Here is a 21,815-nt window from a genome sequence, read left to right as displayed (position 1 = left end):
AACTTTTATATTTTATTACAAAATCTGACTTATTTGACCCCATGCTCTCCTATAAATGTTATCAATAGTTTTTAAAAGGCACAAGCTGACTACTAGAAGACAAATTGGCTATTTCTGATAAAAGGTACTGACTATTTGAATCAGTTAAGTATCATAATGGGACAGAACTACAGAAAATACGGGATTTTGGGGCAAAATTGGCTCCACACATGCACTTATCACCGCGTGCGAATAAAATTCTTGACATTTTTCTCAAAGGAAGTCATATGTTACAATGTGTGGTATGAGCGGCAGACAATTTCAAGCCTTTTTGCTACCAAAATCCCCACTATGCGTTGGTTAGTCGTTTGGGTTATGGTGTTGTGTTTCCTATTTTATTTGCCTCTATTCAGCTCTCAGATCGCCCCTCCCTCCAAACTATTGTGGATGAGAAAAAGAACCCATATTTGGTAACCTCTCGCGAGCTGCAATGCATAAGATATGAATAACAAACAAATCTAGAACGGGGCTTAAACATATAACATTTTCTAAGACTGATCATGATTAATATAGTATGAATAATGAGAATTGTATGAAGAAAAGACGATCCCAAATGCAAGAGTGGCAACTGTAAAAAAATCGAATACTTCATAATTTCTCAATAGTGATGGGGTAATACGACATGCACTAAACTAAGGACACGGGATATACTACAATAGATCAATTTACTGGTCGCAGCAGTGTTTGGTCCCGAACAGAGGAAAAAAAAAGCGGGCCCTCCGTCTTATCTGAAATACCAAATGCCAATGGTTTTTATGTATCAATATATAAATTTGAAATGACGTTCAATCAAATAAACCCATACCCCACTCACTTGGCCAGACTTCGGAATCGTCCAGTGGGCAGTGCGCTCTACACTCCAAGTTCCCTTTCTTTCAAATTCGTCCCAAATTTAATATTTTACCCCTTTGAGTGTTGATTAATCACAATGAAACATTGTGACAGAACACGGACTTGAGCTTACTAGAGTATTAAATAATCTAGGTCCTATTTAGGATTATATCTGAAAAATCCAAATCTGGCCAACGCCCACCATTTCTAGGGAGAACTGATGAAGATTCAATTTTTAAAAACGAATTGAAACAATTGTTTTTAAAAGAGTTTCGGGTAAGAGTTTTTCGGACAGTTTAAGAAGAATTCCATAATAATTCTGAGCAGAATTCCATGATAAATCTAGAATTAATATAATGGGGATTCTAAAAAAAATTGCATGATAATTATGGTTTAAAACCGTAAAAAATCCCACTTTTAGTTCTGATTCGGTTTTCACATATTTTTATTACAAAGTCCTGCATATTTAGTATTTTCCTCTACATTCTAACTTTAAAGTACCCATTAATGAGTAAATTCTTCACCCATTAATGAGTAACTGTTACTCAATAATGGGGTAATAGTTATTGATTAATGGGTAAACAATTAACTCAATAATGAGTTAAGCCACTTTCTTCAAAATGTCATTAATTGATACTTTCAATTTAGCGTTTGGCCCATACACAAGACATATTCGGATTGGAGTACAAAATCAATTTGCAATATTGGTGACTACTTAATTAAATCCCAGAAAATCACAAATATCTGCATTGAACAGCAAAAAAGCAAGTCTTATTTTTGGTAATGACTCTAATTGATTCTGAAACTATGGCCTAGCAATGTAACCGTATATTAAAGATTATTGATTTTTCCATGGGGTTTTCCTGGTTACTTTTCAAATTCCCGGTTAATTGCCGGTTTTCCCGGTTCGCTGGCCACCCAGTAGGTCTAATTTATGTTTCATAAATGGAATACCATGGCACATAACATCAAGCCCGAAAACACAACAATACAACAAAAGAACCATGCGTCTCCTTCACAGCACTAGGTGAAACACCAACTGGAAGAAAAAGCGTTAAGTCTCATGTGTTGCATTTATGTATAACTTGCGGCCATCCACTTCAGGGAAAAGCCTAACCATACACTATACCAATCACCAGGCAGCTCTCTCTCGGAAAACGGCAGAACGATCGTTCTCTCACTCTCCTGCGCTCCCGTAAACAAGCTTAGTAGATAGGCACCAACGGCTACGTTGCACGGGCTAGCACATTGTGCGGCCGCCCGGTCGATTGTGGCGGCGATGATTGTCGATGACTGCGCATAGGAGGATGATGTCTTTCCGCTTCAATTTAAAAATTAGACTGATTTAGTATCACTTGAACAACGGAATCGGTCGGAACTCGACGGTCCGAAAGCGAACATCTTTTTCACATTCGCGGTGTGGCTGACGCTCCTCAGGGACGCACATTCGAAACAAGAAATTATTATTAAATGCTCTGTACGGAAAAAAGGGCATCGTGATAACGCGAACAGTAGTCGAAGGCGATAATCAGTTCTGTGTGTGACATGCTCAGTGGGATTAAAGGCTATAAAGTGTGAAAAGTGGAATGTACAAGAGAAGAGCGGGCTTTAAAGGATGCTAAAACAAAATGTGATCGAGATCTCGTTCGATGTGGAATATCAGTTAGCACCTTTGACAATCAAAGTGGATGATTGAAGCTTGAAGAAAATACTGTGTCTTGTGATTACCAGAGCACGACAAAAAGGTGACCAATATAATCAGTGATAAGAAATGAGCAGGAGATTTCGTCACTATCGTAGAACACAGGTGATATCAACGAAAAAAATGAGCTTGAAATCAACTTGAATGTCTTAATGTGCCTCGCGCTGTTATCGCTCATCAAAAGTGTGTTTGTTCTCCTACGAAGCCACTAGCAGCAGCACCAGACACCGGAATAGAGTGTCCGTGTCGGAAGAAAAAAAAATGTAAGTATTTAGTGCGAATTGTTGAGGAACAATTTAATGCGATGTTGATAACGGTTTCTTACTATTAATGAAAAATATTGATGAAACAGTTGTCAACGGGAATTGTCTCCCAAACAAACATTACTCGGTTCATGTAAATAGAACGATCAGAGATGGATGACTGCAGGCTCATCTCGTTGTTTGAAGATGCAAATGCGTCATTGCTGGTTAATTGGTGAATCAAGTGTGTAAAACGAACTACCGACTACACATGGGAACGCATATTTTTGGAGCACACACGGAAACGCGATCGACAACAATTCTGGTGATTGATATTTTTTCCAGTATTTTACTTACGCTCCACTGTATTGTCATAGAAGGATTAAAAATACCATTCAGATAATTTTGAATATTAATGTTTTCAAATACATTAAAAGAGTTTAAAACCTATCTACATATTTATAGAAACAAATAATCCAAAAACTTCAAGAGAAATTCCCATTGTTCCTGAAGTGCTATCGGAATTTCAGAATAGAAGAATATCATAAGAAAATCTAACAGTTCCTAAAGGAAAACGACTGATGCAGCATTTCATGAATTCCTGTAACAGTTACTAAAGCAAATTTCAATCTCTAAAAACTGCACAAAACATCCTAGAATTCCTGAAGAATGTCCTATTCTGTGCATTTTTAATAATAACATAAAAAAATGTGAAGATTTCCTGGAGTAATTTAAAAATTAACCAAAATTCTAGGGAAAAAAAATAAAATTGCAACTTAAACTTTCATCATCCAAGGCGATTCGACGGGAATGCGTCAAACTTTTTGCTCTAATACTTATTTGTCCAATTTGGTGTGAAATGGCCATTGTACGCTTCTAGATCCTAATCCTCAATAACTATGGAGCATTTTCTAGGATTCTTGGAAGAATATTCATAATTCCTGGAGGTACTCTAACGACTTTTGGAGAAACTCTATTTAGAACTCTATTTCAGGAGAAAACCAAAAAAGTCATTTTGAATTTTGTAAAAGCTCAAAAAAAATCTGAAGGAATTCCATGTATTAGTAGAGAAATTTAAAAAAAACTTCTGCAGTAATCTAATATTCTTAAGTGAATTCTCCGAAATAGAGCTGCTGCTCAGAATGTAGAGGAAAATTTAAATAATTTTAAAATTATTATGATTCATAACATTGTCAGACCCCATATGACAGCCAATGATTTTGTTATTGAATGCTCATGGTATTTAATGGACGATAAGATAAACAATCGATCAACTTCAGAACCTTTCCCTTCCCTACGGGAGCACCGACAGTGGTAGAGGAAACAATAGCTGTAATTTCAAAAACATCAACTGAAGCGTTCCCGCACACCAGAGATACATGAGCGGACCGGCCATCGGAAATACTCCACACCGCCCCTCACTACCCTTCACCAACGGATGAGTTTGGTAAAAGGAATGCTCGATCCAGTTCGTACCTTCCTCAAACATGATCTTTGCTCACTTTATACTTTCTATATTCAATTTTCACACTGCCGTGCTCAAACGAAACTATCAATTCTATACTTCGTTTATCATCTAAAATGGTCTAAAAAATCAATGTTAAGCATATCTAATTAATGCGTAACGTCTTGTAGAAGTTTGAATGTTTCCAGTGTATTTAAAAAAAGTTTCAAATATTAAAAAAAAAGTTGATTAATTTTGGAATCTTTACAAGAACTGGAACTTAACCAAAATTGTGAAATATGAGCAACGCTGTTATAGTTATGGTTCTTTAGAGGCGTTTGTTTCTATAGTTTTATTTTTTTTCCTCTGTTAGGGACCTAACACTACTGCGATCAGTAAATTGATCTATTGTAGTATATCCCGTGTCCTTAGTTTAGTGCATGTCGTATTACTCCATCACTATTGAGAAATGATGAAGTATTCGATTTTTTTACAGTTGCCACTCTTGCATTTATCACAAGGATCCGACTCTAATTGAAAGGTCCCGCTATGTATACCCTTTGGAGTGTTAAAACACCCTCCAAAGGCGCGCCCCTTTGTCAGTCAAAATTGGATTCCTTAGCAACAAAATTAAGGTATGACACCGATAATGACCATGCATCAGAACCCTAGTCTAAAGGGGTTACGCCACCCTAGAATACAGAAAAATGCACCAACTTCATTAATTGTTTTTTTTGTTATTTAATAAAGTCACATACTAAATTAACTTATATGGGCTTATAGTACACATAATTCAAGAACAACATGTGAAAAGGGCATACAAGCTTTTTGTAAACAAACCTTCTTATGCCCTTTTCTCGCCACCCATATGACATCAACGCAAACCATTAACATTAGCGGGTAGGGGAAGCTTTCTCCTTCCCGATGATGTTGTTGGTTTGCGTGGGCGACCCTCGGTTGGCTAGAAAAAAGCATACAAAGGTTTGTTTAGAAAAAGCTTGTATGCCCTTTTCACATGTGGCTCTTGAATTAGGGGTGCTTACAGTATTTTTTCATAAGGGGAAACCATGTGTGGCAGTTGGCAGCACTGCGAGTTCCTGGCACTGCTTCCCGTGTAGTGTTACGCGGCCCACACTTTCTTCGTCGTAAATATGAACCTAGAACAAAAACGAGTGATTTTTCTTATTTTATATAAGACTACCTAGAGAAGGACATACGGAGATGAAAAAAAAATAAATTTTACGCAAATGGTACTTGTTTTTGCAAAAAATCAGTTTTTTCGTCTGAAATTTGTTTCTAAAATTGTTTACCACAATTGCATTTTTTGATCAATTGAAATGTTCGTATGTATTTCTCTAGATAATTAATCAGAGAATGTAATCGTCAAAGTCTAGATCGAATTGAGTCAAAATTGCAGATGCTATCGTGTGGGCCTCGGAGAGAAATGTTGTCTCGAAAAAAACGCGGTTGAAGTTTGAGGTACAGATTCAGGTGCGTGATGCAAAGTTTTGTAATTTCGCTTATAACTTTCGGAATTTTAATTTGTTCGACATGGAACCAATTGTCTCTTATTCTTGACACTTCAGAGTACCTTTTTATGTAAAAAAAATCGATTTTTTGAAAATCCTAGGGTGGCGTAACCCCTTAACTACTTCAAACTAGGGAACAACGAATAGAAGATTAGAAATCACATAGATGAAGACAACCAACTCATTTTTTTTTCCTTGTTTCAAGATCATCCTCGGTAGACAAAGCCGAGTCTTGTCACTATCAACAAGGCATAAAAAGTAACAAGGATTAAGATGTGTTCCTTGGATTACTGAAAACTCCTGTTCCCCTAGTTTGAAGTAGGCAGGACTAGGAATCGGTGGTAGATCTTATATCCCGTAACGTACCACGAAAAGGTGATCTACACACGTTACGGGGCATATAGCATTATATAGTTACATACGGAGTCTCCACAAGCTACTATAGGAACTCGTACAGCGAATCCAAACCCATAAAGCAACCAACGATACAGACAAACCGGCTGCTACGACTACCATGACAAACTCGCTCTGTAACATAGCTCGATCCGAGTGGTAGAAGGATAATGATATATTGCTTGCCTGCTTTGTTGCAATGTACACGGATGAGGACATAGCTTGATCTGAATCGAGAAAAGACATAACCAAAAAATCCCAATCGTGAGCATTCCTGACATTGCTGAAAATTATGATAGCATCAGCTTACCGGGTTGCTAGAGCAAATGGATACTTTGTTGATTGTTTCTTGATCGCTGAACATACTTGTGAATATTCTAATGGCTAAAAATCACATTAATAAAAATATAAAAATAAAAAATAAACTAGTGAACTTTTTAGGGTGAACAAAGAGGTAGACGCTTAGCTTTTTCACATTTATATCGCTGTGAAGCAACTGAAAATTGATGAGGGATTCTAGATCTGTAACTGTAACCTGAGTGGTGCGGAGTCGATCACTTTCAATTTTAAAGTTATTTTACTTGAAAAATATTCATTTCCTTCCTTTGTTTACATCCTCTCAACACCGCTCAAAAAAAATTTCCAGAGCAAAAAATATAACTCTTTCGTGACTTTCTCATTATTTGTTTACTATTGCATAATTAAGACAATAATTATAAATTTTCGGAATAAGCTTTAAAATAGTTATCAAGTAAGAAACTGATCAATATCATCCGTTTACTTTGATGATCAGGTTTTCTTTGTTGAGGATGTTTACAATCACTATTTAGTGATTATTGCAATAAAGTACGATTACTTTATCATTGGAATTAATAAATTTGGCAAGTCTTTGAGATACACTTCATTACTTTGCAATTTAATTTAAGGATAACATTTTGAACGTTGATCCCAATACTTCATCTTTCGAACGAATCTGTTTACGGGACGTAAGCCTTGGTGTTGATCCTGATCGTTGGATTTTTTTGACAACCATTTCGAGTGACTCCGCACCGCACTCAGACTGTAACCAGATCGTTTTGTTTGCTAATCTGGTTAACATGTTATACTTAATTATCTTAAAGCTAAATCGTCGGGCTCAAACCTTTGTAGGGGTAAGAGGTGGGACCAACATCATAATTTAAAAGTTTTAACTTATTCGTCACATTGTGATCAGTAGGTACAGATACCCGGTTCGGTGAGTCAGCGAGTGTAGTAAGAGTTGACCTATGATCGCTATGTAGAACTTTAGCTTTTGACGTAGGACTCTAGGGGCAAGTCAGCTTTTAATCATGAGTAATATTGGAGTTAATTTTGAGTAACTCTGAGTAACTCGAGTTGCTCATTATTGAATGCACGGTAACACAGCAACCTGTTTTGTGCGTGTTTATTTCCCAAATGTCAAAGTTTGACGAAGCAAGCATTCCAGAAGTCTACAACCCACCATCATTTATCGACGGATTATACTGGATCATTATCTTCAAATTCCATAATCTTCGTACCTTTTCTGCTAAACCTTGCGAAACAGATTTCACCTGAATTGAATTCAGGCAATCAACATTCAATGTGGACCATCAACATGGAAAGGATTGTATCCGTAAAAAATCCAAGTGTTTTAGCGTCTCTGAGAAGAGTCAATTCATTTTTCATAACATTTTTAATAGAATAATATCAAATAACCTTCGTTTTATTCTAGGTATAAAAACATGTTTACATAGGTTCAGCTGGAAATCGTTGAAAAATGTTGGTAGGCAACCCCTTACTTCTCTAGTATAACTACTTGATGTTGCATGCATAATCACTACTACTACACTACTACAGCTGAATACTGATTCACATGGTTTTCTAGAATATTTATTTAAATAAATTCCATTTTATCGTAAATAGTCATGGATTCGATGGAAAAGAAACTTTTTATCGTCTAGTTACATTTGTTTATTCAAAACATTAAGCTCGGTCAAACCAAATAAAGCTCGTAACCTTCTTTAGTGTCCTTCTTCAAAAAATCGTTGTATGTAGTTTCAATTGCGTAAATTCACAGTTAAAAATGTGAACCCTTAATTTGCTAGAAAAATAAAGCGACCCATCATAATTCACGCCTTTCTGGATGTTTCGACAATGATTTCACTGTTGCTGGAATATTCTACGGAGCTTTTTATATAGCTAGCTAATCAGGGCTATCCTGCGCGGCGTGTGAGGTGAAGTGACAGTGAAGTGATGGTGAAGTGACAATTGTCACCTCGGGTGAGGTGACTCTCCATTTGATTTGCACGGAGAGTCACCTCACCCAAGGTGACAATTGTCACATCACAAGTGAGAGCGTTTCACCTCACCTCACACGCCGCGCAGAATAGGCCTGAATTTTCTACCTTATTGTCCACTCATACCCCATAAAGCTTCCACTTGACTCTACGATTCCCCAAGCTAACCATACAATCCAAGCTAAAATATCCCATTTAGACCCTTCAAATGATTTCCCAAAACTTTAGACGGATGCGAAGGATCTTTGTGGATGAATTGATTTGGATTGGATGTACGGCTTGGATAATCTTAAAATCACACATCCTGCTCATATTTTTGTCCAATACTTAACATATAAGCGAAGACAACAAATCAAGTTGCTTCCACCTTCACTCAAGCGCAGCGCTATTGTATCTGTCGCTTGGATTCTGGCAAAGTTTCCAGTCTTCTTGATATGATGTCTTCGATATAAGGGTAATGCGCTGTGAATGGATTAAATTGGACTGGAGTATTTGTATCATTATAATAAAATAATTTGAAAAAGATTACTCTGACAGTTGATGTTTATTCAAACAGTTTTTTTTTTATTTGTTGATGAATGTACGACCTCGTATGCGACTACTTTGATCAATTTTGAGTAATCATGAGTTGCTCAAATTTACTCGCTGCATAAATATTAATTCTGAGTACAGCTGGCTTGCGCCTTGTTGCCGAGTAATTATGTTTAGGGATATAGGGTGTCTCAGAAAGTATAAGTACACTTTATTATTGAATGATGAAATAATCCGCAGGTTCTTTAATCGTAAGCCAAGGAGCAGTGGTTTGATCTGACGCTGCCCATGAGCTTCAGCACAGATTCCTTGGCGATAATTTTGGCCGATTTTGTCCAGTCTTTTTCAAATTCTTCGATTGAATTCGCTACCTTAAAGTGATTCCGTATAGATATCCCTTGGAAAGGAGCCAAAAAGTTTCGATTGACCGGGCCTCCGGACTGTTCGGAGGATTCATGTCTACCGTGTGGTTCGAGTAGTGCATTGACACCAAATCGGACCAAAATAGTACTGAGCCATCATGTTGACGGATCATGGGCCGCAGACGCCGATTCAAAAACTCCCGAACGTAAATGTCAGTGTTCATCGTATCCTTCGTCACAAATGGCTTTATAAACTTGCCACACTCACATATCGCTTGCTTAACCATGGCCTTGTTACCAAATTGTTCGGTGAAAATTTACTTACCGGTATCGTCAACTTCCTAACCATCACGGACTGTGTAGTATTGGTTTCCCGGAAACGTATTTGACGTATGTTTCATCGTCCATGATAACACACGCCAATTTTACACACAGCAGGCTCATATCAATGAGCTGGATGACCGAGATGAAGCAATCGGTTAAGTTGTGTGAGTGAAACCCATGTAAGATACAAGCAATTAGTGACGTCACTAATTGCGTTTACGTTGATTTTTTGGTTTACTAATTGAGTTCTCCAAGCAGGACCTCACGAACACTACACTAATAATATAATTTTACACATACTAGCGTATACTGTCATGTACACGGTAAGAATCAAACATCCAATTATAAATAAAAGTGAACCCATTCTCGATAAAAGTGGCACTACTAATTAATGAATAATTTATTATGCCAATTAAGTAGTAACTATTTGCTTCTGTTAGCAGAAACTCATTGTTGTTAAAATAATGTACTCATTAATGAGTAAAGCCACTTTTATTAAAAACGGGTTAAATGTTACTCATAAAAGGGTATTTGACTGTTATCGTGCAAGGGTAGGGTTTGTTTTTGTTTTGTTGTTTATTTTTACATTAGAATGACAGTTCTTACAGCAAACAAAAAATTTCTCACAGCTAACAAAAAATTTCATCTCATTCGGAGGCGAACCAGCCTAAGGCTGAAAGCCTCCTAAATAAAGCTAAATTAATTAATTAATTTCATCTCACTAACACACGCAAAATCTCACCAATACGAACCCGCCTGGAGAGGACTATACAACCATATTTCACGATCTGCTTCACCTCTCTCTGTACCTCATTGGGCTCATATAGCTCGGTTTGAGATGGATGCGGCTTATTTCTGACTCCGTTTCAGCTTCTTTTGCTTCTTGAACGTTTTCAGCCCGTTTCTTACCTTGGCACGTAGGACGTTACTGTTCGATGTTCTCAGTTTTTTTGGCCAAATCTCTAACAGAGACACTTTTATTATTGACGAAAGCTTAATGATCTTCTGTTCCACTTATCGGTCCACTGGTCCCGGTTTACGGCCAGATTTCGATGTGTCCTCAAAGGTAAATTCTTCACCGAACTTCCGAATGGCGATTTGGACTGCTCCGAAACTTACTTCCTCCATTTTCGCCAATTTCTTTTACTGATAGGTTGCGAATAGTGAACCATTTGTGCACGATCTGTTTGCGCTTTTCCGAGGAAATGCCTCGCATTTTGATGATTTTGTAAAAAAAAAATGCACTCACACAAACTTGTTGAGCAATAATTAAACAACAACACACATCGATGAACAACTGATGAACTTCATCGGAGTAGAAATGACGAAGAGTTGAAAGTGTGCTTATGCTTTCTGGGACACCCTATAGTCGGTAGGCTTCGTTTACATTACAGCACGACAATAAACGACATAAATTCATTCTGGCGCAGTCGATTAGTGATTAGTTCTCCTTTAAAAAAACAAACCGCATTATTTCAAGCTGATTTTCGAAGACAATGAATCTAGATAGAGCTGGAATTAGGGCGTACCAGCTTTTGTGAACAATGACTTCTATCGATGATTTCTAGGAATTCAAGGCACGTCCACGCAGACCAACCTAAGCATCGGATAGGGGAAGTCTTTCCCTACCCGATGAAGATGTTGGTTTGCGTGGGCGAGCCTTGAATTTCTAGAAATCATCAAGAGAATTCATTGTTTACAAAAGCAGTTAGGCCCTAATTCCAGCTCTATCTAGAAATGTGTGAAACCCATTTTGAAATATGTCGCTTACTTTACGAGAAATGAATCCAAAAATTTCGCTATTTTGGCCTTGAAGGTCGGCTTAAGGGAAGTTTCGTGAGCATCCGGGTAGGGGTATAGTTCTAAGAGACACCAGGCGAGGGTGTCGATTAAACGAAGAAAACAAAATTCCCTGATATTCCCTGATTTTCCAGTAATTAAAAAAATATCCAGTTGCAGTGCCTACCCGGTTTTGGCAACACAACCCCATCAACTATAACTTTCCTCAGAATATAGTAGTGCTTTATGGACATTTTTCATGAAACACCACACGGACCTCTAACCAATGAAGAGTGGTCAAGTACAATTTCAAATTAATTGAAGCGTTCCATACATTTTATAGAATGCAAAAAAGGCATAAATCTCGTGTTGTCAAAAACGGGAAGGATCCGCATTCTACCCTAGGGGCATACATTCATCCAAATCTCCTTCATCTTCATGGTGACCAGCAAATCTCCCGGAATTTTGGAAATGATCGCGGTTTAGGTATTTTCATTAAGCACAAAACTGAATGCGATTAAGCCTAAGGTTAAATGGGTAATTTCTAGCACATCAACACCTTTGCTGGATCTTGAATTTGGGTCTGCGACAGGTTCAATATCTTCACTATTTGTGTATGAAAATTGCGCTCAAAACTTTACAGGCTTTTATTTGATTGTTCTCAAGCCTTTCCTCTAGATTAATTTCCTTTCACATAGATCTTTAAAATTCTTCTAGAATAAATTTGAAATCCCTTGATTTTTTTTTATAATAGTACAGAAATTCTCTGTAGAAAACTCCAAAAAAATCTTAAAATTCATCCTTTCTTGGAATTTTAAACTTTTTCAAGTGAATTCTTACACTTGAGCTTAATTTTATTTAAATTGGCATGAAATTCTCCGTAGAATTCACCTCAGACCAACAACTGAAAAGGGCCTATTAGCTTTTGTGAGCAAAACTTGTAATCCCCCTTCCCTGCGAACACCACCTGGCAGCGGAAATTCTCCCACCGAGAATTGTCTTCAAATTTTGCTCAGAATTATCTTGGAGTTTTGGAGGAATTCGTTTGAAAATTGCATGGAATTCTCATTAACACTCTCTAAAAATTCCTTTCGAAATGCGCTTGGAATTATACTAGAACTATCCTTATAGATCTTCGCCTAATAATGTTGGAACTGGGCCCTCAAAATTCGCGTTCCTTGGTATTTTTCAAGAATCCTGGAATCCTCTTCACTCTAAAGAGATCTAGTAAAAACTCTCCTAAAGCTATTCTCTGAAATATCTTGGTGTTATCTCTAGAATTTATTCTAAAATCTGCTCAAATTTGTTTTGGAAAAAAATTCTAAAAATCTCTTAATAGTTCTTCAAAGTGACTGTAGTTATCCTGAAAATCTAGACCAGTCCAAAGGTCTTGAAATCTTATTGTTTTCGTAGAGAGGACGAGGTATATTTTTCCAGATTTGTCAACTAAATTCATGGGATTTTCCCGGTGACTTCAAATTTCAACTTTTTCCGGTTTTCCCGGTTCACTCTGCATTTCACATAGGGTAAATGTTGGCTTCGGCACCCATTGACTGTTTTCGGCAACCAAAATTTAAACGATAATTTCACTATGTTTTCCCATCAACACACTTCCCTGAATGTATTCAAACGATTCTTTAGTCTTTCAGCTTCAATCTGATTATATTTGTACGACCGAGCAATCCTATTATGCCAGATTTTTCTTCAAATGAAGTATACGCACTACAAAATGGGGCTGATTTCGAGTTGCCGATAATAGAACAGCTGGTTAACACGCAGTTCTAATGGGAAGGTTGCCGAAGAAAAAGAGGCTGCCGACAATAGTCACACTCACCTGAGAAGTTTGCAGCGTTGTAAAATCGCTTTCAAACCGGTTTGAAAAATTCTGTCGATTGGAATGGATAGAGAAGCAAGCAGCAGATGAATGTTAACAAACAGACACGTGATATATGTGCGTAACGCTGACAAAATGCTAATAGAAGTGCGGACGCTGCTTAGATTGACGAGAATACGTAAATTCCCCTATGAAACACTTGTTTTTAATCCCATTATATTTGTTTTGCCTTGAGCACATTATAAGACCCAGCTCTGTAAGAAAATTATTCCGAATAATATGCTATAACAAAAGCTAATTCGCGGGCCGATTCCTCCGATGGGAAATAGTAAAAACAACGCTTTCATTTCCAAAATTCTGTAAGGTAATTCCAACTAAATTGCAATAGCAGCAACATTACCATACTAATTTGAAGCTAATTTTACGAGCTAACCAGGTTTTCAATGAAGACCTAGAATGCTTAAGACAGCCACTCTATGCTGTCAAAGCAATGCTTGTCTACGTACCTTTGAATCATAAAAGTGCTACTCCAAGCAATAAAAAAAAACTCCCAAGCAATAAAAAAAACTTCCAAGCAAATATCCTAAATTCTCATTTTGTTAGTTCTCTGCGCTAATCAAGCTGTTAAGAACACAATAAGGAACAAGAAATAGAAGTATTCAGAAAAACATCATTATCTTCTATTAAAGCTGGGTTTAGATAAGGTAAGTCAATTGATCAACTTAGTTGAATTCAACTGACTATGTCATTTAAAGTAGAACCAGAGGATCCGTAAAAGTGGACAATTCATGAAACTGATCCTAGTGCTCCACTTTTTTTAACATTACGATCTGTGATATAAGAATGAATTTGGGTCATGGACCCAGATGGCCATCGGACCGTCCAGCGGAAGATCCGGAACATCCGTAAAGTAGTAAATCCACGATCCTGATCCTAGAGCTACGCGTTTTTTTAAACATTAGGAACTGTGATGATAGAAAGAATTTGGGTTTGTGACATAAACATGAACCTGGATGTTCATGGGAACGTCCTCCGGAAGATCCGGATCTTCCGCTGGACGGTCCGATGGCCATCTGGGTTCATGACCCAAATTCATTGTTATATCACAGATCCTTATGTTAAAAATACGCGGAGCGCTAGGATCAATTTCATGGATTGTCCACTTTTACGGATGTTCCGGATCTTTCGGAGGCAGTCAGATACATGTTTATGTCACGACCCCAAATATTTTTTTATATTACAATTCCTAATGTTTTCAAAAAACCCGCAGATCTCTAGGATCAGGTTCATGGATTGATCACTTTTACGGATATTCCGGATTTTTCGAGGACCGTTCTGTTGTCTCCAGGATCCATATATAGGAACCATGACTGTATTCTGGCTAATTGTGAACATTTGTGCCCATTATCTTAATTACAGATCTTGCGGCGCTTGCAAAACCCTACTAACACACCTTTAAAAAAAACGTGTAACAACTCTTTGCGCTTTTAAAAAAAAGTATACGACTCTATTTTCAATCTTTTTACAATCAAAATCATCTACAAACCCTAGGAATTCTAAAGGTACCACAATTTTTGAAATTCATTAAGAGATGGCTAAGTTATGCCATTGCAAACTTGCCGTTGCACGTTTTTCGGAGGCATCGTATACGGAGTGTTAACCCAAGTAACATTGCAAGTTTTATAGTGGTTTTAAAGCATGCTACAAGTCTAAATCATGGTCTACAGAACCCTCATAAAACCAAAATTGTTACTTGGGAAATAACCTTTATGTTGTATAAAAAGTACTCCGATGAAATAATTCAGTAGTCTCAAAATGACAGGGAAACTCTCCTCTTTCAAATGGTGTATGTTTCGGGAATGCCGATTTGTGATTGTTTTCATGTTAATACACACTTAAAAAAATCATGTAAATTTAGCTACTCTGAGAGTGACATATACAAGCGTCAGTTTGGACATAAAATTTAGACAAAACAAAAGCGAAATTCAGCTCAATCAAACGTACTTTTTGTCCAGTAACGAACTTTTCAGTCTCGCAGCACTTAATTTTACATGACATGTTTGTTTACGTCCCATCCTTTATGTCAAAGATTGATTCCGTCACGGTGGGAAACAACAATTGATCAAGCAACTTAAAAACGATGAATTATGATGATTATTTACTAATTGATATTTTTTCAGTTATTTACTTTCATAATTCGGATGAAATTAGGAACAGTAATTCTATTACATAGCAAAAAAATAATTTTGATATCACGTCAAAGTGGATGCACTACAATCATGTCGAAAATATGGTGTAATATTACTTGCTAAAAAGGACAAAATTATCATTAATACAATGCATGAACTGACATTACGCTGCTTTTACTGCATTTGTTTATTTATGTGGTCATAAAAATTACATGAAATTTTCGACATGATTGTAGTGCATCCACTTTGATGTGATATCAAAATTATTTTTTTGCTGTGTACAGATGTAAAATTTTTAGATGATTTGTACAGATAGAACGAAAGAAAGCACTTTTAGGCCGAACCCAAGTAACATCACAAGTTTTATCGAGATTTTGAAGCATTCTACAAATCTATATCATGACCTACAGGACCCTCATAAAACCTTGATTGTTAGTTGGAAAGTAGATAACTTCGGTGTTGTGCTTTAGCGATAGAACACCAAAGTTCTCTAGGATGGAAATTCTTAAGGACGTAGTATGTTCTAAAACCCCCACAATTTGACTATATTATTCTATTATTAATAAACCTCAAGGGAGACCCACGTAGGAGTTACACTTCAGAAATTCATGACTAATGGTGAACATCTACAACGACATCACCCTCAATTTACGATCATTCATCGGCACTAACTCACACTCAAATTTACGACATCCCAACCGATCCATATCGGAACATCAATCGCATCAATTTGCTATGAAAATACAAAACCATCCCCACTTAGTTCCGAACAACCCTACCCACTGCGATGTTGAATCGAACGTCACCGCAACAATAGATCGTAGAGCAAACATCTCGTGAAGATGCACCGCTCATCGCATCTACTGGTGGTCACTCTCGGATGCTGATGAATCGCCCTATTTGCTGGAATGCTCCTCCAAAAGATCGTGACACGCGGTTTGCCAACTCGAGCACCACAGCAATCATTCCGGCATCGGCAGCAGCATATTCGACTCAATTAAACAGAATTAAACCAATTAAAGCTGTCTCACATGTAACAAACAAGTGTGTCAAACTTGGACTAATGCAAAGCAAACCACGGTATGAAACAAAACAATACGTCGTTGGGGGCTATGGCGCACCAAAGACTAACTGAACTGAACATCAAAAAATGAGATCGTTTATTTTGAATCTACTGATCTTGGCGATTTCAGCGCCCGGTACGCCCAAATTGAAAAATTGACATTTCCTGCAAACAGTTTTGCCGACTCCATTGAAACCCAAGAACCGAATCAAGTGAAGCATTATTGCTCTAAAGAGAAAATTTGCATACATTATTGAGAGGAAAACAGCCAGTGTCAGAATTTGTGTAAAGGTGACGAGCGTTCAGTTCCGATAACAATAGTGATTAATTCGAGCGTTAAACAGAGCGGACGCATGAAAAGTGAACTGGGCTTGGCATAGTGTGAAGTGAGATGCCCAAACCAAAGTTGAATGAGGGAACACTCCTATCAATTACACCCGCGCGCCGTACAACAACAACAATAATCACAGAATGCACCAACGACCAAGCAGAGAGCGGTAGCCAAATCGGTCTGGAAATATGATACCGCGGATTGTTAATTACAACCCAGTTGGAGGCTCTAATTTGTTTGAATTCCCGCGCATAGATGAACGGCGAGATTGGGTGCGTTTAATTGCATGTAGATTCAATTAACGATTTACTCCCGTGGAACCCGTGACCGAACACTTGGTATGAATCGGAAAAGGAAATAAATTACACGGTTGGACTGTGCTGATTGCAAACTAAATAGTTGAAAGCATGAGAAACAAGTTACGTTCTCTATAATACGAGTAGGGGTAAGAGGGGCATAATGAGCATCCCGCACTACAGTCCCAAACCTCTAATTGTTCGAAACAAATTAATTGATAGTAGGTCGCAATAATCAATTTCTTATTGGCACAGGAAGCTCACTATGCCCCACCTGATCACTATGCCCCGCATTCCTCTAAATGTATGATTATAGCGTTGCTAATCAATATAAAAAAAGACAACACAACATCAACTGACACAAATTTAAATAAACGCTACAATTCTTCCAACCACAAATTTCCTAAACGCAAATCAAAATACAACATGACCTATATTGACATCGCACTTCGACCGCATCATCAGAACCTTTCTTTCTCAATGGAGCGTGCTTTTAAAGCCATAATGGCCGGAACAAATACCGAAACGAATAGCTATTTGTAAAATTCATTGATCAACATGTAGGTACCGTCAAAGTCGTCAACGAACGAACGAATGAGGAAGCTCTAATCGAATGATCATTGTCAACGGGCGGGTACTCATGAAGTATAGAATAGGGATGTCATGCATGATTAATTCCGTTGATGTTAATTGAACCGTGCCGTGATTTCGGTGAACATTGATATGATTCTGTATTTACTGTTGGCCTAATACGTTTCATTATGCTCTTGTTTACTTCAAATGAGGAAAAAGTATATGTTTGTAAATTGAGGGAAATTAGCACATCATTATGTGTATTCATCAGAAATTTATTGTATGAGACAAATTCGACCGATAGACCTTTTCGATTGCTTAAGCGTTGGTGTGCAAAATGGGTAGCCTAGTACACCTCTTATACATAATAGATGTCCATATAGTCAAAATCTAGTTTGGTTAATGCTGCATGAAATTCGGATGATTCTCGTGTTTGAGGACAAATTTCTGTAAATATGTATCTTTATCATATAATTTATATCTTCAATTGTTTTAGGTAAAGAAAAAAAAACCCGCGGGAGTGAGAATCACTCATATCTCTTTCGACCGTAGGAACAAAACATTCACGTCTTTTAAAATATTCAATTCTATATATTCAAATAATCGCAAATAATACCAATATCCTAACAAACAAATTCAGTATGGAAATTATAACTATTTTATTGGTATGATTTCTGGTGCATATAAATAAATATTTATCAACATATTCATTCAAGCAGCTGGAGCGGAATCACGACCTCTCTTCGTGGCACTCACAGGATGTCGAAACGACGAGTTAATACTTTTAGGAATACTTTTAGCTCGAATTTTAGTACTATATATAAAAATATATGGGAATTAAGGGTTCAAAAGTATGAAAAAAAATAGGATTTCATCATTTTAGAAGATTACATCTTCTTTTAAACATGATCAGTTCTTTTGAGTTGTTCCCGATATTTTAAAAGCCTGTTATGAAACTTGCCAGGGCATTTGGTAATTTGTGATTCCGATTGGAAGCTTTGATGAGAAATTTATAAATTTGTGTTTTTTCCGTCTTTTACTCTACAAAGTTTTTTTTTTCGAAAATAATCAGAATTCGGAACAATTCTGGTCAATGCTTGGTAGTCTGACTGTTAATCTTGCACAGTATAGATGCCTTACCATGAAAAGTGAACAACTATTAAATGTTCGGTCTAATTACGTAGTCGGCCTAGTGACCCATTCGGCCTAATAACCCATCTCCGTATGTGTGTGTTACATAATTTTGGGCGACATGTTTCTCAGCTACCACTGGACCGAATCGGACGCAACAATCGCCAAATGAAAGGTATTTTGGTCACATAGAATTTTATTCATTTGGAATCGGTCAACTAGTTCCGGAGATATGGCCGGAACATGTTCCGGTGAATGCGGGTTGTGAGTCGGGACGAGTCTGAATCGTGTTAAACCCGTCATGTAACATATAAAATTACATGACAATTCAAAAGGAACATCAATGGTGGTCATGTTAAGCATCCAAAACCAAATCCAGACATGTTCGGAGAAGTGGCCAGTTTCTAACTTGTGTCAAAACCCATCATGCGACACCTCGAATTACATGATGCTTCAAAAACAAGCATAATGATGGTTATATAAATGCCCAGGACCATACCATTCGGATATGTTCCGGATACACCAGGGGAAGTTTCTGGCTTTAACCAAACCCTATCATGCAACTCCTCAAATCACAATGTAACTCAAAAACAACTGTCACATTAACGGCCCTTCGCTCATTTTCAACTTCTATTCGATCATCATACTGCCATACTCTAACGAAACTATCTACCTACCCTCTTCTAAGACCATTCTCTAGCTAATAATTTTTTACACTAAAGCTTCATGTTAGATAGGATTTCCAACCAAATCTCTCAAAAACAAGTTCAATGCTCGTTATATCAAGTGCCCAGGACCACGTTTGACACATCCGGACATGTTACGGGTACCCCAGTGGAAGTGGCCAGTTTCTGACTTGGACCAAAACCCATCATGCGACACCCCAAATCACATAGGTCATGTTGAGTTCTCAGACCCACATCCACATCACATGCAATTAATATAAACATTTCTGGCGATTATCTTAAGTACCAGGGACCACTTCGGACACACATGCTCCGTTTGAAACCAGGAAAGTGGCCATAGCGCACATGTTCACATCACGGAGTCAACGGAAGAATCCAACGCGCAAATTTCACAGTTCATTTATTCGCGGAGAGAAAAACAAAAATATGTTCATGTATTTTATCCAAATTTGCTATGGTAGAGTGCTACTTCGTCGTTATCGCCCATTTCCGTTCTATCTAGCAGAAATCATCAATAATATTCATGATTCCACCGTAGAGAAATCAATAATACGATACAAAGGCTATACGAGCCTATAAAGCCTATACGAGTGCGTTGTATGAATATTTAAACTCATTGTTCTCAAAAACAAAAGAAGCGCTCCTAGCGAATCCCCTTTTTCTACGTTTATTCGTAGGACGAATAAAATCTAATGGCGTTTCAATGCGTTAGGACGGAATTGAAACTCGTAGAACGAATTTAGAATCAAGAAGCAGTATTAGATTTTAAACAATATCTCAATAAATTGTGACTCTTTATCAAATCCAACGGTACGTATAGAAAGGTAAATAAATTTGGAAGTCATCAATAGTAGAATCACTTCATTTTTGAGTTCATATCCGTACGAAAAAGAGAGGTTAAGCGTGGGTTATGTTTAGTAGGACAGAAATTAGATTCAAAACTCTATACAAAATTCAAACTAAAAGCACCAGCCATCTTACAACCAAATGAACTTAAACTTTCAGATAATGGTTTTCTCACTTAAAGGAACTAATAAGGGTTGCTTACACTCACTTGCTATAAAAAATCGTTTTTCGGAATTATTTAATCATTAGATGTTATAATGGTAATTAGTACTTGTAAGTTACAAGAAGAGTTCGTGAAGTATGTGGTTGTCTCATAATACCTGTCAATTTCGCTTTCAGAGCGTCACAATCAGCGATCTTATGATTCGTGAGCGTTCACTCAGAGTGAGCGCTCACGAATCGTCAAATCACTGATTGTGACGCACTAAAAGCAATATTGACAGGTTTTATATGTCAAAGATATACTTCACGATCTCTTCTTGTAACTCTCAAGTACTAATTACAATTATAACATCTAATGATTTAATAATTCCGAAAAAAAAACATTTTTTTATAGCAAGTAAGTGGAAGCCACCCTGGAACTAATCTAGGGGATGACCAGTGGAAAATTAAACTTTTCTTCTCTGTCTTACTATTTTTTTTTTTTTCATTTTCTAGTTTAGGGTAATTTGCCACTTATTACTCAGTTAAGCACGTGCTTTTTGTTATTTCGTGTTTTTACGAGGTTTTTGAAGAAGAAATTCCACAAGAAATTTTTCAATGCGACTAATGAAGCATTTCCAGAGCTAATAAGCAGTGTATATTCACAAAAGCTTTCCTTGTAAGAAGCTTTTTGGAATGCGCTTCAGAGCCCAATTGTTGCACGCATAATTCGCATTGAAATTCTATTATGGCACACATTGTATCAATAAATATGGTTAAATGCATCTTAAAATTAATGTTTGCTGAAGGATCATTTAGTGATTCTTTTCGATGATTAAACGTTACTATTCGGTATGGTGTACTTAAGATATAAGTTATTTTATTAATTTTATTGAACCAGTCAACAACAGAAGTAAAATGTGTCTCAGCAGCTGTTTTATATGAAACGTTGCATACCTTTAGGAGTTATCCACATAGAGATTAGTGACGTTTAACGCACGCACACTAGCGGGAGCAACACCGTGTAAAGTTGTTTATTATTTTCCTCTGGCTAACCTAAAAAATGTATGAAAGTAGATCTGTCAAAATGAGTTTGACATCGATTTGTTATGTATTTTCCTCGGATATTCACTAACACACTCTCACATATCGCACCAATACAACCGGACATGAAAATCTCTATAGACAATAATCCAGGACCAAGAGTGCAAAAGTGATCCAATTATTGAACATTATTACTTTTTCTGTAAAT

General features: G+C 37.1%; 1 protein-coding gene across 2 annotated transcripts in view; it reads left to right on the top strand.

Annotated features, from left to right (window-relative positions):
- Positions 1 to 2,134: 2,134 nt before the first annotated feature.
- The window catches only part of Lapsyn (Leucine-rich repeat activity-regulated protein at synapses), a 38,804-nt gene continuing 19,123 nt past the window's right edge, over positions 2,135 to 21,815 (top strand). The window contains exon 1 of one of the 2 annotated variants that reach the window (XM_065224692.1): positions 2,135 to 2,835. The gene's annotated coding sequence lies outside the window, so the exon portion shown is untranslated. The remainder of the gene's footprint in view (positions 2,836 to 21,815) is intronic. The other variant, XM_065224693.1, reaches the window with a different exon arrangement.

The sequence above is a fragment of the Ochlerotatus camptorhynchus genome, unplaced genomic scaffold, assembly GCF_037179485.1.
Source record: "Ochlerotatus camptorhynchus isolate MF236.1 unplaced genomic scaffold, CSIRO-AGI_Acam_v1.1 ptg000213l, whole genome shotgun sequence".
Classification (NCBI taxonomy): Eukaryota; Metazoa; Arthropoda; class Insecta; order Diptera; family Culicidae; genus Ochlerotatus; species Ochlerotatus camptorhynchus.
Note: the sequence above shows the minus strand (reverse complement) of the source record. Positions and strands in the feature narration are given on the sequence as shown.